At 46.8% G+C, this 16,121-nt stretch overlaps 1 long non-coding RNA gene across 1 annotated transcript; it reads left to right on the forward strand.

The window, feature by feature from the left end:
- The first annotated feature begins 2,435 nt into the window (after nt 1–2,435).
- On the forward strand, nt 2,436–2,945 carry LOC123134967 (uncharacterized). The gene is made up of 2 exons (XR_006465785.1): nt 2,436–2,551; nt 2,648–2,945. It is a non-coding gene; the product is annotated as an uncharacterized lncRNA (long non-coding RNA).
- Nucleotides 2,946–16,121: the final 13,176 nt, after the last annotated feature.

A 16,121-nucleotide genomic window follows, 5' to 3' on the forward strand; every position in this document is an offset into this window, starting at 1 on the left:
AAAAGAACAAAATCATTGGCTTGATTTATCTTATTATGTGTTCTGCATTATGGACACTGTGACATGAGTAGCAACTTGAGTAAAGCTTAACTGACAGTTTCATGTAACTATCAGAGAGCTACAAAATTTAATTTGTATTTCACAGAATTGCATGTACTCGAGGGCAGTTTCAATGAACTACACATCGGTCAAATTCCTATAAATTCCGGTCAATGAAATTGTTATAGTAGAAGGGTGTCCAAGAATAGAGAGAGACAGAGGGGCTAGGTGTTGAGATTGGAGTTCGTATTAGGAGAAGAGAAGTGAATCAATCAACAAATTTCAAGCCAATATTGCACTCAATTGTTCCTCCATACAACTTCCAGCATGCCCACAACACCATAATACAAAATATATGATGCCCTCTACCCTGAACATGAGCCTAGTAAAACTCTGGACTGTGTACCGGCAGGCACAATTGCAGACAGAGAGCAAGGGGACAGAAAAATAACTCAAACATGGGTCAAGGGGATACATAGCTACGTAGCTGATCAATTCTGGGTTGTAGGGATTTAAAATATGTTGTGTAGCAATTCTTGGGTACATAGCTGATCAATTCTGGGTTATAGGGAATTTGGCTGAGAGGAGAGAGATGGTAGGAATGTGTGCGTCTGATCTCCGAAAACTCTTATAAAAAGATTGTTTTGTGTCTAGCTGGTGGCATGCATGATTACATAGCACTTAGAGAACCTGATGGCTACAGATTTAATCGAGCTGTCGGGATAACAGAGGTAGCAACAGTTGAGTCATACATCTACCAAAGCTTTCATGTAGCAACTACCATATAGATCGCGTCGATTAGTTCTGGGCCATCACAGAAGTAAACACTCCAGCAATAAGGACATGAATCACCAAGCATGCATATTACAAATATTGAGCTGGTGTACTGGATGAAGAGCAACTACACTATTTAGTCTCAGCAGGCAAAAATATTGAACATACTAACAGAAGTGTGGCATCTATGAATCTAGTGGAAGCATTACAGACTTGAATCAACTTTCTGAACTCTGAAGAAAGCAGGTAGAACATAACTGAAACTTTGCTAAAAACGTTGTCGATGCTTATGTACTGAATAAAAAAACAGCTCAGCATTTGGGTGGGAGACAGAGAAACGGGGACAGAAACAGGGGCTACCCTTGATTTCATCGGCCTGTTAGTGATTTGGCTTTCAAGTGGCTACATAGCAGGATGTCGAAGATTGAGAACCTTACGTCGGTGGAGGCCGGAGAGGACTGGCCGTGGTGGACACGTGACATTGGCGCGTGCTCGCGGCCGGCCACGTTCGCCCAGCGGTTGATTTATGCAGACTGACATCCAACAACAGTGAATGGAGGCCGCGCGTGCAGGACCTGCTGGAGGGGCTTCAGGAGCACGGGGATGAGCACCTCCAGGCAGCCAGCATTCTCGGCGATGCTGGTGCCGATGGCTCAGCGCGGGCACCATGCGTTGTTGGCTACCTCAAAGCCGTGGCCCATGGAATCGGATCCGCTGCAGCTGGTTCCAGCCTCCAGGGAACAACCATGGCGTCCTCTAGTGCAGCCGCTCTTGAGCCCGACCATGTTGTCCTATTATGCTCGATCCCCGAACGCCTCCAGCCGCGAGCGAGGAGAGCGCGCTCGATCCCCGACACCTCCGCGCACCAAGACCCACCTAGCGCCGATGGCCGGCGAGCAGCAGCACCAGGACCACGCCGCACCTCACCTCTACCTACGGCCTCCCATCTCCTCCCTCCCGCCCTCCCTTTTCTCTCCGCTGTCGCCCTCCTGCAGACGCTGGACATGCCGCCGGTCGCGTGCGACTGGGACTATCCGGTGAGGAGCTCCAGCAGGAGCACGCCCAGGGAGTAGACGGCACCTCCGGGGCGCGGTAGCCGTCGGCTACCACGCGGACGAATGTCGGCCTGTAGGTGGAGTAGAGCGCGACGCCGCCCCTCACCTTCTCGTCCTCTGCCGCGCTGGAAAGGAGTCGGAGGTTGGGCCAAAGACACGTCCTCCGGACGCCGCGAAGCCTCCTGCAGCGCGCTCGCCCACGAGCCCATCCGGAGCTGTCGCCGCCGCGAAGAGCGCCGCCCCACCGCGCCGGAAAGGAAGCATGTGGATAAGATAGAACAAAGGGTCGCGGACCGAATTCTTACAAACGTAGGGTTCTTTTTGTAAAAATGAATCGTTATCTCAGATCCACTTAAACAGGGACTGCGGGTTGAATTCTCACAAGCAGAGGGGCTTTTCTGCAAAATCGCTGACGACGTACGACCAGAAGCAATAAGCGCTTTATTAGTAGGGAAAGATTAGGTAAAGATAAAGATAGATATAGATATAGATAAGACTCACCAAATCTTGTTATTTAATTCAGCGAATCAGCTATATAAAGCCTTGCCCATTTTGTTTGTTCTCCTTGAGAACTCACACATCACACAACGATCAGCAAGTCTTTCCTTCAACGCAGAAACTAGTTAAGATGAGGACCACCCAGGTGTTGCTCCTGGCCCTCGCCTTGCTCATGGTGGCGTCAGGTACTCATTTGTTCTTGCAATACGTTTCTTCACAATCTCATCCCACAAATAATGGCCATGCTGCGACCATCCCGTTCCTTCATGGGGATTTTGCAGGCGTGGTAACGGAGGCTTCAATGGACGGCAGCGCTAAGTTCAAGTACAGGTGTGGGTCAACCCTTATCCCATTACCAAAGCCATGTAACGACGACACTTGTGATATGGCATGCTTCAACCTTATGAGGGTGCCCAAGCCAAGGCAAGTGTGATGCTGTCGGGTGCAAGTGCACGATGTGCGAACCACTGTAATGAACAAATGGGTAGCAGCAAGGTTGTTCACTGGTAATCGGCGTATAAATAATGATGCGTTTGGCCTAGCTTCTTGAACTATATAAAATTATGAAGCTATGCTACATATGGTTTGTGTGTACTTTCTATCATGATCCCGGTAGTTGTAGATCAAGAGGGACATCTCTCACAAGTTCCACGAACAACTCTCTACACCACGGGGAACAATTCTCACCTTTCACAGGAACAAGTACAGAGAGAGGAGGGATTCGAGAGGGAAGAGAGGAAGGCATGTGCTGTTGATCTGGCTTCATCTGAAACAACACTCATCTTCTTCAGTTTCACGGAGCAGTGTGTTTTGGTGGTGTGTTTGTTTGGATGGGTGGTGTGTCTGTTTGAATGGACGGGGTTGGAGATGCCCTGAGCGGTCCGTGGATAAGAAAAGGGTCTAACTATAGCTCATCTAGATGTGAGATAATATCTTACATCTATGTATGGCATCAGAACTGTTTGTGGCCCCTTTTTGTTTGTTTGTTTGTTTCTCTTTTGCTTGTCTTGGGCCCGTTTGCTTGTCTCGATTTTTTTGTTTGGTTGTGCGGCTCCTCGGCGTTGCATCTGACTGTCACGCGCCACACAGGGAGCCCCCGACTGGGCTGATCCGTTAGCAAGCGTGGCGCGACGATGGATGTAGTCAATGACAGGTCGAACAATTCAGAATTTTTTCGAACATTTCTTGAAATTGCGATTTTAATTAAGAAGAACAATTTTTGAAATTGAAACATGTTTTCGCAAAAATGAGAACAAAATTTTAAAATTACATTTTTTTTGATAAATAATAATATTATTGCAAACTTTCAAACATTTCCTGAAACATGAACAAATTTTTAAAAATGCGTACACTTTTTCATAAGTTGAATTTTTAAAAAAAATTGCAAACAATTTTTAAAAAATGCATACACATTTTCATAAGCTGAATGTTTTTAAAAATTTGCAAACAATTTTCGGAAATGTGAACATTGTTTCAAACAATTTGAACTTGTTTCAAAAAATACAAACAATTTTTTTAAAACATGAACACATTTTTAATTTTTTTATAAACATGATTTTTTAAATGAAGCAAATTTATGAATTTTGAATTTTTTTCTAAAACTTGTGAATTTATGGAAAAAGAATCAGAAAAAAAAAATGAGATCGTCATTTGAGAAGTAGAAAAAAAATAAAAGGAGAGGAAGACGAGTGAAGAAAAAAATGATAAAAGAAAAAACAAAAAAAACATGAAGAAAAAATGTATCCTAGCTACTTGGACCGGCTCATCTGCGGATTGTTCCATGTCAAGAATGGACTTGCAACTGAGACAAAAAAGGGTCGGACCCTAGTTGCAAGTCGAGGGTGGACTCACAATTGAGATTAAAAAAGGTCGGTCCCTAGTTGAGAGTTGGGTTTGGACTTGCAACCGGGACAAAAAAGAGGTTGGACCGAGATGAGAGTCGAGGGTGAACTTGTAACTAGTACAAAAAACGTTGGGCCCCAGTTGTGAGTCATGGGTGGACTTGCAACTGGGACAAAAAAAGATTGGGCCCCAGTTATGAGTCGAGGATAGACTTGCAACTAGGACTAAAAAAGCTCGGGCCCTAGTTGCGAGTGGAGGGTGGACTTGCAACTCGGACAAAAAAAGGATGGACCCCAGTTGTGAGTCGATGGTGGACTTGCAACTCAGACAAAAAAAGATTGGGCACCAGTTGTGAATCGAGGGTGGACTTGCAAATGGGACAAAAAAAAGACCGGGCTTTCGATTTGAGAGTGGAATCGCAGTAGGGACAAAATAAGGTTGGGACCTAGTTGCGAGTCGAGAGTAGACTTACCACTCAGACAAAAAAGGTCGGGTCTCAGTTGCGAGTGGAGGGTGGACGGGACATAAAAAGGTTGGTCTTCAGTTACAAGTGGAGGCTGGAATTGCAACTAGGAAAAAATGTCGGGTCCCGATTGCGAGTCGAGGGTGGACTTGCAACTTGGACAAAAAAGACCGGGCCCCGGTTGCGAGTCGAGGCTGGACTTGCAACTAAGAAAAAAAATGTTGGGGCTCAGTTGCGAGTCGAGGGTGGGACTACAACTGGGAAAAATGTCAGACCCCAGTTGCGAGTCGAGTGTGGACTTGCAATTGGGACAAAAAAATCGGGCTTAAGTCGCAAGTCAAAGTTGGACTTGAAACTGGGACAAAAAATGACGAGCCCCAGTTGTTAGTCAAGCGTGCACTTGTATCTGAGTAAATAAAGGTCGGATCCCAGCTGCGAGTCCAGATGGACTTGCAATTAGGGAAAAAAGGTTTTACCTCAGTTGCATGACGATGGTGGACTTACAACTAATAGTTCCAGTTATGTGTCAATGGTGGACTTGTAATTGGGAAAAAATGACGAACCGAGTTGTATGTCGAGAGTAATTGAGACAAAAAAACAATTTCCTAGTTACATGTTGGGTGGACTTGCAAACCAGATAAACCGAGTTAATGTCAAAAATGGACATATAGTTAGGTAAGATAATCCGCATGTATGGCCAGTTGCGTGTTGAGATCACTCGTTAATTGATGGAAAAGAACATAAGGGAGAACTGAGAGTGTCGGTGGAGAGAGATAACCCCTGTTTATTTTTTATGGTCATGAGGTGACTCTTCAAACTATAAGGGAATCTTCAACGGCAACCCGTAAATTTCCTCCCGCATCCGTCCACGGACAGGGGGGCCCAGTCCGTGGACACAGATGCAGGAGGACGCCATCCAACCTTAGCCGCATACATCTGTCATTTCTAAAAAAAATCAAGTCCGCACGATCAAATAGTCGCATGCAAAGGGTACAGACATTCAAATAGCCGCATGCAACACTAGTTCAAATTAAAAAAAAGTTAAAATATTACATCCCAACATGGTTGTCCTCTTTCACCGCCCACTGATGCTCAATCAGATCTGACGTCAGCTGCTCGTGAGTTTGTCGATACCGAATTTGTTGATTTATTTGAATAGGCATTTGAATAAATTCCTCAAATGTGACCGGATTCTAGTCCGACAGTTGGATATGATCACCAATGTTCTCAAATTCCAGAGCTACGATAGCGTCGTCACCCTCAGCCTTGATGATCATGTTGTACATGATCACACAACATGTCATCACCTCTGATACGTCCATTTTGCATCATGTTTTCCTACTATTATTTATAGTGTTTTTGACCAATATAACACTTTGAGGAGTAATTCTAATGCCTTTTCTCTCATAATATGCAAGGTTTACATAAAGAGGGAGATTGCCGGTAGTTGGAATTCTAGACCTGAAAAAGCTATGTCAGAGATACCTATTTTGCACATCTCCAAATGAGTTGACATATTACAGAGATTTATTTTGAAATATAAAAAAATTATCGGAGAAAAGAAATACCAGAGTGTGCCACCCAGGTGCCCACTAGGCACCAGGGCGCGCATACCCCCCTGGCACACCCTGGTGGGTAGCGGGGCCCCTGGCCAGCCTCCGATGCCCATTTTCTGGTATATAAGACTATTTGGCCTAAAAAATAGAGGGATGACTTTTGGGGCGGAGCGCCACAGTCTCGGGGCGGAACTTGGGCAGGAGCACTTTTGCGCGGAGAGATTTCGCTGGGGATACTTCCCTCCGGGAGGGGAAAATCGAAGCCATCGTCATCACCAACAACCCTCTCACCATGGGAGGGCCAATCTTCATCATCTTCAACAACACCATCTCATCTCAAACCCTAGTTCATCTCGTGTATCCAATCTTTTAATCAAAACCTCATATTGGTACACGTGGGTTGTTAGTAGTGTTGATGACATCTTGTAGTTGATGCTAGTTGGTTTATTCGCTGGAAGATCATATGTTCAGATCTATTATGCTATTCAATACCTCTTTGTTCTTGAGCATGAATATGTTTTGAGAGTAGTATTGTCATAAGTAATCATGTGAATTTGGTTCTTGAGGACATGGGAGAAGCCTTGTCATAAGTAATCATGTGAATTTGGTATTCGTTCGATATTTTGATGATATGTATGTTTTTTTGAACACCATCTTATATTAATTAATCAACCAGTAAACTTACAATCATTCGATACAAAATTCACCACACAGGGCGGAACACCATTAACAAGAATACCATCAGATCTATTGTCAAAACTAAACTTTGCTATGAAATGAGCCACCTCATTCGCCAATCGACTAATCTTAGCCCATTGAAAGTTATATATCAGCTTAGATAAGCTGAGAGCTTCCTTCTTCAGATCAACCAACGCTCACCTATCAAGGCTCTTTGTTGCAAGAGCTGCTAGTACAAACGCACAATCGGTCTCTAAAATTATAGGATTGTGTAGAGGAATACCTATGTAAAAACGGCAATGCACACCCTTAGCTCTGCTTCCTCGACGCTCTGACATGACTGAATGAAGTCCCAAGAAGACACAACGACATTCCCCGTCGCGTCCCTAACCACCACTCCCACACTTGCAACTCTAATACTCTCCACAAAGCTGGCGTCCACATTAATCTTTAAGTAACTAGCCGGAGGGGGAGTCCAAGCCATCTTATCAGCCACATTATTAGATACCCCTCTTAAAGCATGCAATGGCCCTTTTCTTTTATTTTTTGAGTCCACCGGAGGCGCAACGTGACACACGACAAAAGACGACCAATGATTCTCCACAAAGCTAGCAGAAGCTGATACTGATTCTTTTCCTTTACCAAATATCAAGTCATTTCTCAAATGCCAAGTTCTCCAGAAAATGAATATAATTTGGTCACGCATAACAGGCTTCAACTGACTTAGAAGAACAATAAACCAATCATACCCAGAATATCTGAGTACGTCCTCCGCGGGCAACTCCCATATGCCCCTCATGGCCATATGCAGCGCAACCGCCTTCGGGCACATGACAAGAGCATGAAAAGTACTTTCATCCTCCATTCCACGAATAGTGCACATACTAGTATACGCTTGGTGATGCACTACTCTATTCACCTGAACAGCCAAGCTATTGGATGCAACCCTCCACGCAAAAATGCGAACCTTCTGAGGGACATTAGCCTTCCAAATGACATCCCAAATTTTCCTCTCCCCCAACACAGCATCACTACATTGCCCCTCGTCCTCCCTTTTATCCTTCAAGGTAAGCGCAAGCTTGTACGCACTTTTAACCGAGAACATCCCTGTTTTTTCAAAGTGCCATGCAACAAAATCACCATCCCCATTAGACTGAATACGCAGCCTTAAAATCTCCTCTGCGTCATAAGGATAAAACAAATGCCTAACCAAATTTTCATCCCACCTCCTAGGACCGCTCAGCATCAATTCCGATACCCATCTGACTCTTGTCCTATTCTTTCTGGCAGTAATTTTAAGTCCAGCCGATCTTGGGAGCCAATTATCTCTCCAGATATTAATGATATGTATGTTGTTGATTCCCTTAGTGGTGTTATGTGAACGTTGACTCCATGACACTTCCCATCTTTGGGCCTAAAGGAATGCATTGTGGAGTAGTTATTAGATGATGGGTTGCTAGAGTGACAGAAGCATAAACCCTAGTTTATGCTCTATTCCGTAAGGGGCTGATTTGGATCCATATGTTTAATGCTATGGTTAGATTTTGTCTTAATTCTTATTTCTAGTTGCGGATGATTGCGAGAGGGGTTAATCATGAGTGGGAGGCTTGTTCAAGTAAGAACAACACCCAAGCACCGGTCCACCCACGCATCCAATTATCAAAGTAGCGAACGTGAATCAAACAAATATGATGAAAGTGACTAGATGAAATTCCCGTGTGTCCTCAAGAACGCTTTCCTTATTATAAGAGACTGTTTCGGCCTGTCCTCTGCTACAAAAAGGATTGGGCTACCTTGCTGCACTTTCGTTACCATTACTATTACTTGCTCGTTACAAATTATCTTGTTATCAAACTATCTGTTACCTACAATTTCAGTGCCTGCAGAAAATATCTTGCTGAAAACCGGTTGTCATTTCCTTCTGCTCCTTGTTGGGTTCGACACTCTTATTAATCGAAAGGACTACGATAGATCCCCTATACTTGTGGGTCATCGACCTCCCACAAGGTTTCTGGATCCCATTATTTTGCAGGTCCACGAACAACTGCAAAACGGGCCTGCAGAACACCAAATGCCCTCTCAACATCCTTTCTAGTTGCTACTTGTCTTTGGGAAAAGCGAGCTTTTTTATGGCCATCTTGGTTTGAGATGGTGCTAACAGAGGTAGCCCATGGAGGATACATACCATCAACCAGATAGTATCCCATGTTGCACTCATGTCCAATGACAGTATAGTGGCATGGAGGAGCTTTTTCTCCAGTCAGCCTCGCAAACAACAACGATCGTTGTAGCACATTGATGTCATTGTGAGACCCGGGCATGCCAAAGAAAGCGTGCCAACTCAAAATATCATGTGATGCAGCTGCTTCAAGAATGATGGCGGGCTTCTTAAAATTACCTTGATATTGCCCTTGTAAAGCCTTCAGGCAGTTCTTGCATTTCCAATGTATGCAGTCAAGAGAACCAAGCAAACCTGGCCACTCTCTTGCTTATGAGATTACCAGGAACCTCTCGGTGTCCACCACAGTTGGTTCTCTCAGGTACCGAGGTCCGAACACCGCGACCATGATAGTTGCAAACCTGACCATGGCATCTCTGCATGTGCTCTCAGACATCCATAGGCACTCGTCGCACGAATCAGCAGTTGTGCCATAGGCAAGCATCCGGAGTGCGGCCATGCACTTCTGGTAACCAGAGAAACCAATCTTTCCCACGGCATCCTTCTTCAGGATGAAGTAGTCATCATAGGACCGGATGCCATTGTACACATGATCCAAGACAGTCTTGAGCATCCAAAAGCACCGACAAAAATGGTCAGCAGATAGTGCATCGGGGGCAAAGGTAGTCAGCCATCGGTGTCAAATGGCCACGCGCCCTATTGCAGTTGAGCACTCGATGACCCTTGATCAAGCCCTTGAAATTGAGAACATGCTCCTCCGCATGCTTCGCGTCTTCAAGGACCGCTTGCATCATTGCCATCTCATCGGAGTACTCCTCCTCATCCGACGAGCCGTCGAACGACTCAACATACTTCTCGTATATGTACTCCAAATCGGAATCCATTGCTAGAAAGAAGAAGGGACAATTGTTTTCAGCTTCGACTATTCATTGAATAGTTGCCGGTCGTGGTGAGAATTGCAATAGCGATGGTACCTGGCGGGACGGTCGGAGGACATGGGTTGAACAGAGACAATGGAGAAGTGGGGTGGAGGCCTGCTGGAGCGTTGGAGGTGATGGAGACGCGGATTTCCAGCAGGGTGTGGCGAGGTGGCCGGGGTGGTGGAGCGGCGGCGACGGCAAGAGAGAAAGTAGAAATGAGAGAAAATGGGGACGATGGAGTCGCGGGGTCCGGGAAGTGTTTTGGGTGGGCTTGGGGTGTCGGATTCCTATGTTTCACGTGTCCGGACTCCCACAAAGCTCCCTCATTTTTGTCTCCATTTTACGGGAGAAATCGCATCCGGACCGCCCCGCGGACCGATACAGGCCCGCGTTGGATGGCTCCCGCAGAGCTCCCTCACTTTTATCTCTATTTTACAGGAGAAATCGCGTCGGAACCGCCTCGTGGACCGATACAGGCCCGCATTGGATGGCTCCCGCAGTCCGGACTCCCGTAGCGCTCCCTCACTTTTATCTCTATTTTACGGGAGAAATCACGCCCGGACCGCCCCGCGGACCGATACAGGCCCGCGTTGGATGGCTCTCGCAGAGCTCCCTCACTTTTATCTCTATTTTACAGGAGAAATCGCCTCCGGACCGCCCCGCGGACCGATACAGGCCTGCGTTGGATGGCTCCCGCGGTCCGGACTCCCATAGAGCCCCCTCACTTTTATCTCTATTTTATGGGAGAAATCACGTCCGGACCGCCCCGCGGACCGATACAAGCCCACGTTGGATGGCTCCCGCGGTTCGGACTCCCGTAGAGCTCCCTCATTTTTATCTTCGGACCGCCATGCGGGCCGATACAGACCCGCGTTGGATGGCTCCCACGGTCCGGACTCAGCTCCCTCAGTTTTATCTCTATTCTACGGGAGAAATCGCATCCGGACCGCCCCGCGGACCGATACATGCATGTGTTGGATGGCTCCCACGGTTCTGACAAATGCGGGCAGTTTGCGGGTACGCCGTAGAGATGCCCTAATAATGTAGGAAAAACAAAACAAACAAATGGGCGAGCCCGCGCAATAAAGAAGGACATGAACAAGCGGACAAAAAGCACCGCAACGGACAGCGAGGTGGGATTAAGTTTACATGACAATTAAAGACGAGCAAACCAAATGATGTATGACTTAGATTGGACTTAAATGTAAGGTACTCCCTCCTTCCATCTATATAGAGCCCAATGAGTTTTTTGAGGCTAACTTTGACCAAGTGTTAAAGCAATAACATATGACATGCAAGTTACACAAAGTATACCGTCAAATTCGAACATGAAAGGAGCTTCCAATAATATAATTTTCATATTGTACATTCCATGTATTATTAATCTTATCAATAGTCAAATGCGGTCTTAAAAAATGAATTAGACCCTGTATAGATGGAAGGAGGGAGTAAGTATATTGCCACCGCTAAGAACTTAAATAATTATTCTTTTATATTTCTTTACGGAGAGGATGTGAAATAGCAATTTCGATAGAAAGAAACCGCAAGGAGAGGTTTCGGGCCCTCAGCCTCCCTGGCTTCACGTGCCTGTTCGATCGATGCGATCCAAGGGCGCGCTGGGCGACCGGCGGAAGCGGCCGATCAGTCGGTCGATGCAATGCCTTTGAACAGCGACCAAAGTGGCAGGCTGTCCAAGAACAGAGTCCAAGCGCTAACATGTTGGAAATAGCAGAAATCTCACGACAAAGTAAACTGTGATAGGCTTTCAGGCCGGCCGAAAGCCAAGTGAGCGCGTGGCAGATGAACTAGGCCTATATATCGATCTGGGCGCTGGTTTGCCGCCGTACCGTGCAGTGCCGCGGGTAATCCAAATCATGACAATGGCTCCACGAATTGTTCCGTCCGGCAATAATTAGCATTAGCACGGCTACGTACTGCCCCGAAAGGCACATGCTTTGCATCCAGAACGTACCTGGGAGGCTGGGACATGGCATATAATACGAAGAAACCTACGTACAACCTGTGAGTGAAAAAGGCCTGACGAGTAGTAGATCCGAAAAACAATGGAGCAGCTCCAAGAACTACTAAGTACTCCCTCCGTAAACTAATATAAAACCGTTTATATCACTATTTTTTAAGTTTACAGAGTATATCCTAGCTAGCTCTTGATGGTGCTCCCGTAAAGTAAAGCCCAGTCGCTGCGCACATTAGCAGGCTGAAAAGCAAGACCACACACTGTCAAGAGAGAAAGAATGTGCTATACAATATCTATCGTTTCATTCAATCACGGATCTCGACGCACGCATGCATGCATTCATGCATGGCCGTCAGCCACGAGATAGTAAGGTTCCTGATCAGACGAGACGAGAGGCCGAGATCGATCCATCGCCCTCCCCTCGCTTGATTACAATCATAGGGCGCTTCAAAGTTGGTGCGCCTTTCGCGGGCACGGCACGGGAGAGGGAGCATGCCTGACCGTCTGACCGACTGCATGCCCGTGGAAGAAAGTGCGGTGATAGTTAACTGGGTTCTTTTCTTGAGAGGGGTCGGCTGATAATAATAGCTCAAGAGTACTTGTAGCCCCATCGATCGATCTGCAATGTGAACAGTGTCTGGCTGATGATGGATTGAGTTCATGTGAGGGTTCGGGTCACTCTTCACCGGGCCTACATGTAGGAAACGAGGTGATATGAATTGACGGATGCAAGGGTGGTCCGTCCGGGGGGGGCAAGGGGCCGGACATGGGGAGGAAGAGCTTGTGTTTGTCTCACACTCTCACTCCGATATGCCCGCCCCATGCCATGAGAGATGAGAAAAGGCAACTATGTACTCCTAGCTTGTTCGGCCCCGGCATGCACTACACCTTCGGCCTGTAGGCTGTACCGCTGTAGTAATCTCTAACTTTACCATGCTTGCTTGGGGATGAGTGTGTTGAATGGCAAGCTAGAGAATAGTCCTACCATCGTCGTGTTCTCGTCGGACAGGGTAAATCATGCAGAGCTTGCTTGTTTGCTTAACTAGTTAGAGCAACTCCAAACGCGTCCGTTTGGGTTGGCCGTCTGCTTGGCGTCCGCCCTCCTTTTAATTTGCCGGCGTAGCCGGTTAGCCGTCATTTTCAACAAATATGCACTCATTTTGCATTATTCACGAGCACATAGTTCCACAACCAAATAAAACATAGTTTCAAAACCAACTAAATTAAGCATAGTTTTACAAACCCAATAAAAATTAAATTGTCTCAAATACATGTGAAAAGAAGATACATCTATTGGTTGCCAACAGGAGCCCACATATGCTCAACCAAATCATTTTGCAGCTGCATGTGAGTTTCCCAATCACGCATTTCATGATGAAATTGGATGAATTGTTCAAACGTTGCCGCTTCTCCATGCTCAGGCACAACATTCTCACCCTGAAACTGAAACCCTTGATCGTAGATACGTTCTGGACGCTCATCCTCTATGATCATATTGTGCATGATCACACAAGCTGTCATCACCTCTCATAATTTCTTGGTGTTCCAAGTCCTAACAGGATACCGAACGATGCACCATCGAGATTGCAAACACCAAAGGTTGAGCAAATCTTTTTCTCTTCTCTCTGACAAGGTTGAGGATGGTCTTCACAACAGTGGTCCACTGAGAATAGATACCGTCACCTAGGTAGTATCCTTTGTCGTAGTTGTGGCCGTTGATGGTAGCATTCACCGGCGGGTTGTTGCCTTCGGCAAGCCTTGCAAAGCCCGGCGAGCGTTGAAGCACGTTGATATCATTGTGCGATCCAGCCATGCCAAAGAAAGAGTGCCAGATCCAAAGATCTTGTGAGGCCACGGCCTCAAATATGACAAATGCAAGCCCTGGCATGGCCCTTATACTGCCCTTGCCAAGCAAAAGGGCAGTTATTCCCCTCCCAGTGCATGCAGTCTATATTGTCTATGCTGCCAAGCATCCCTGGAAAGCCCCTGCTGGCATTCATTGCCAACAAGCGGGCGGTATCCTGAGGAGTCGGCTCTCTTAAGTACTCAGGGCCGAACACAACAATCACAACCTTGCAGAACTTGTACATGGAGGCTATGCATGTAGACTCACTTGTACGGACGTATTCATCAATGAGATCACCGGGCACTCCGTATGCAAGTATCCGGATTGCTGCAGTGCATTTCTGATAAGATGAGAAGCCAATCTTTCCAAGGGCATCCTCTTTGCACTCGAAATAGTAATCGTATCCAACCACCCCTTCTCTAATACGGTTGAAAAGATGCCTACCCATACGGAAATGCCGCCAGAATTTCTGACGTTTGAATAGCGGATTGGTTGTGTCAAAGTAATCCTTCCAAAGAAGGAAATGGACACTCTCTTGATTGTGATTCAACGCCGAAAGGTGCCCTGGGATCGAGCCACAAAAAAACGGCCGCTGCTTATTAAGGTGGTGGTGGACCAACACGGCAACCAGGATCTCCTCCTCATCATCTGATGAGGAATCGTCAGAGTCGCAAAGGAAATAGTGGGAAAAAAACTCGTCGGTGGAGTCCATTTTGTACCTTGACAAATTGTCGAACAGCTTGCGGGCGTCACAAAGGAGCTGGCCGGTGAAGAGACGCGGGCCTCCCTTGGACCAGGTGGCTGGCCTGGAGGCGTCCGACGAGCATGCCGGCGTCAGGACGAAGGAGCTGGCCTGGGCGGCTGAGGGAGTCCTGGATTAGGGGGTCCTCGGGTGTCCGGTCTATTCGATATGGGACGGACTGATGGGCCGTGAAGATAAAGCAGACGACTATCCCCCGTGTCCGGATAGGACTCCTCTATGTGGACGACAAGTTTGGTGTCCGGATGTATTATTTCCTACCTCTGCAAACCGACTCTGTACAACCCTGTGTTCCTCCACTGTGTATATAAACCAGAGGGTTTTATTCCGTAGAGGCTATCAGAACAATCATAGGCTAGACAGCTAGGGTTTGGCCATTACGATCACGAGGTAGATCAACTCTTGTAACCCCTATACTCATCGAATACAATCAAGCATGACGTAGGGTTTTACCTCCTTCAAGAGGGCCCGAACCTGGGTAAACACCATGTCCCCATTGTCCTTTGTTACCATTGATCCTCAGACTCACAGCTTGGGGCCCCCTACCCGAGATCTGCCGGTTTAGACACCGACAGTGGCGACACGACTTCCTGCTCGCGGTGGCATCGGGAGGTGGCGATGGGAAGCTTCGGTTCCCCGGCAGCAAGACGATGGTGGCGACGACGTGGGGGGTGTGTCGGCATCGGCTGCTGGTAGAGGCACCAAAAATGGGCGAGGTGGCGGAGGCGGACGAGGGTTTGCTGTCGATATGGGGTGGGAGAGGATGGCCAATATGCCACCGAATAGCGGGCTTGGGGGAGGAGTAGGCGGGCGCCGCACACGTCTGTCTCGTGTCCGCGCCGATGCAAATGAGGCTCAAAATTGGGCCAGGAATGGGTCGGCAGGCGGACAAAAAGCGGACACACACCTGCTTGGGTCGGCGGGTTGGGCCGATTTTTCTGTCCGCGCCGATCCAAACGGACACGCGTGGACGAAATGTGTCGGCGCGTTGGAGTTGCTCTTACTACCTCTATCCCGATTTATTGGCCCGTTCGTATTTTGTGTTAAATTTGACCTTTGATTTAACCGGCCAAAATAAGTATATACCACAAATGAAAACTTCTTTCAAATACAAATGCACCAATGGTGAGCCCCCATCAAATATTCTATATCAATTAGTTGACACCAAGCAAAGTAACCAAAATCGGACTCCTAACACTGGCACCGTTCGATGCACTGCTTGTGGGGCTTATGGACTGATACGTCTCCAACATATCTATAATTTTTTATTGTTCGATGCTATTATATTATCTGTTTTGGATGTTTAATGGGCTTTATTATACACTTTTATACTATTTTTGGGACTAACCTATTAATCGGAGGCTCAGTCCTAATTGCTGTTTTTTTTGCCTATTTTAGTATTTCGCAGAAAAGGAATATCAAATGGAGTCCAAACGGAATAAACCTTCGGGAGAGTCATTTTTGAAACAAACGCAATCCAGGAGACTTGGAGTGGACGTCAAGGAAGCAACGAGGCGGCCACAAGGCAGGGAGGTG

This window comes from Triticum aestivum, chromosome 6B (genome assembly GCF_018294505.1).
Source record: "Triticum aestivum cultivar Chinese Spring chromosome 6B, IWGSC CS RefSeq v2.1, whole genome shotgun sequence".
NCBI classification, from domain to species: Eukaryota; Viridiplantae; Streptophyta; class Magnoliopsida; order Poales; family Poaceae; genus Triticum; species Triticum aestivum.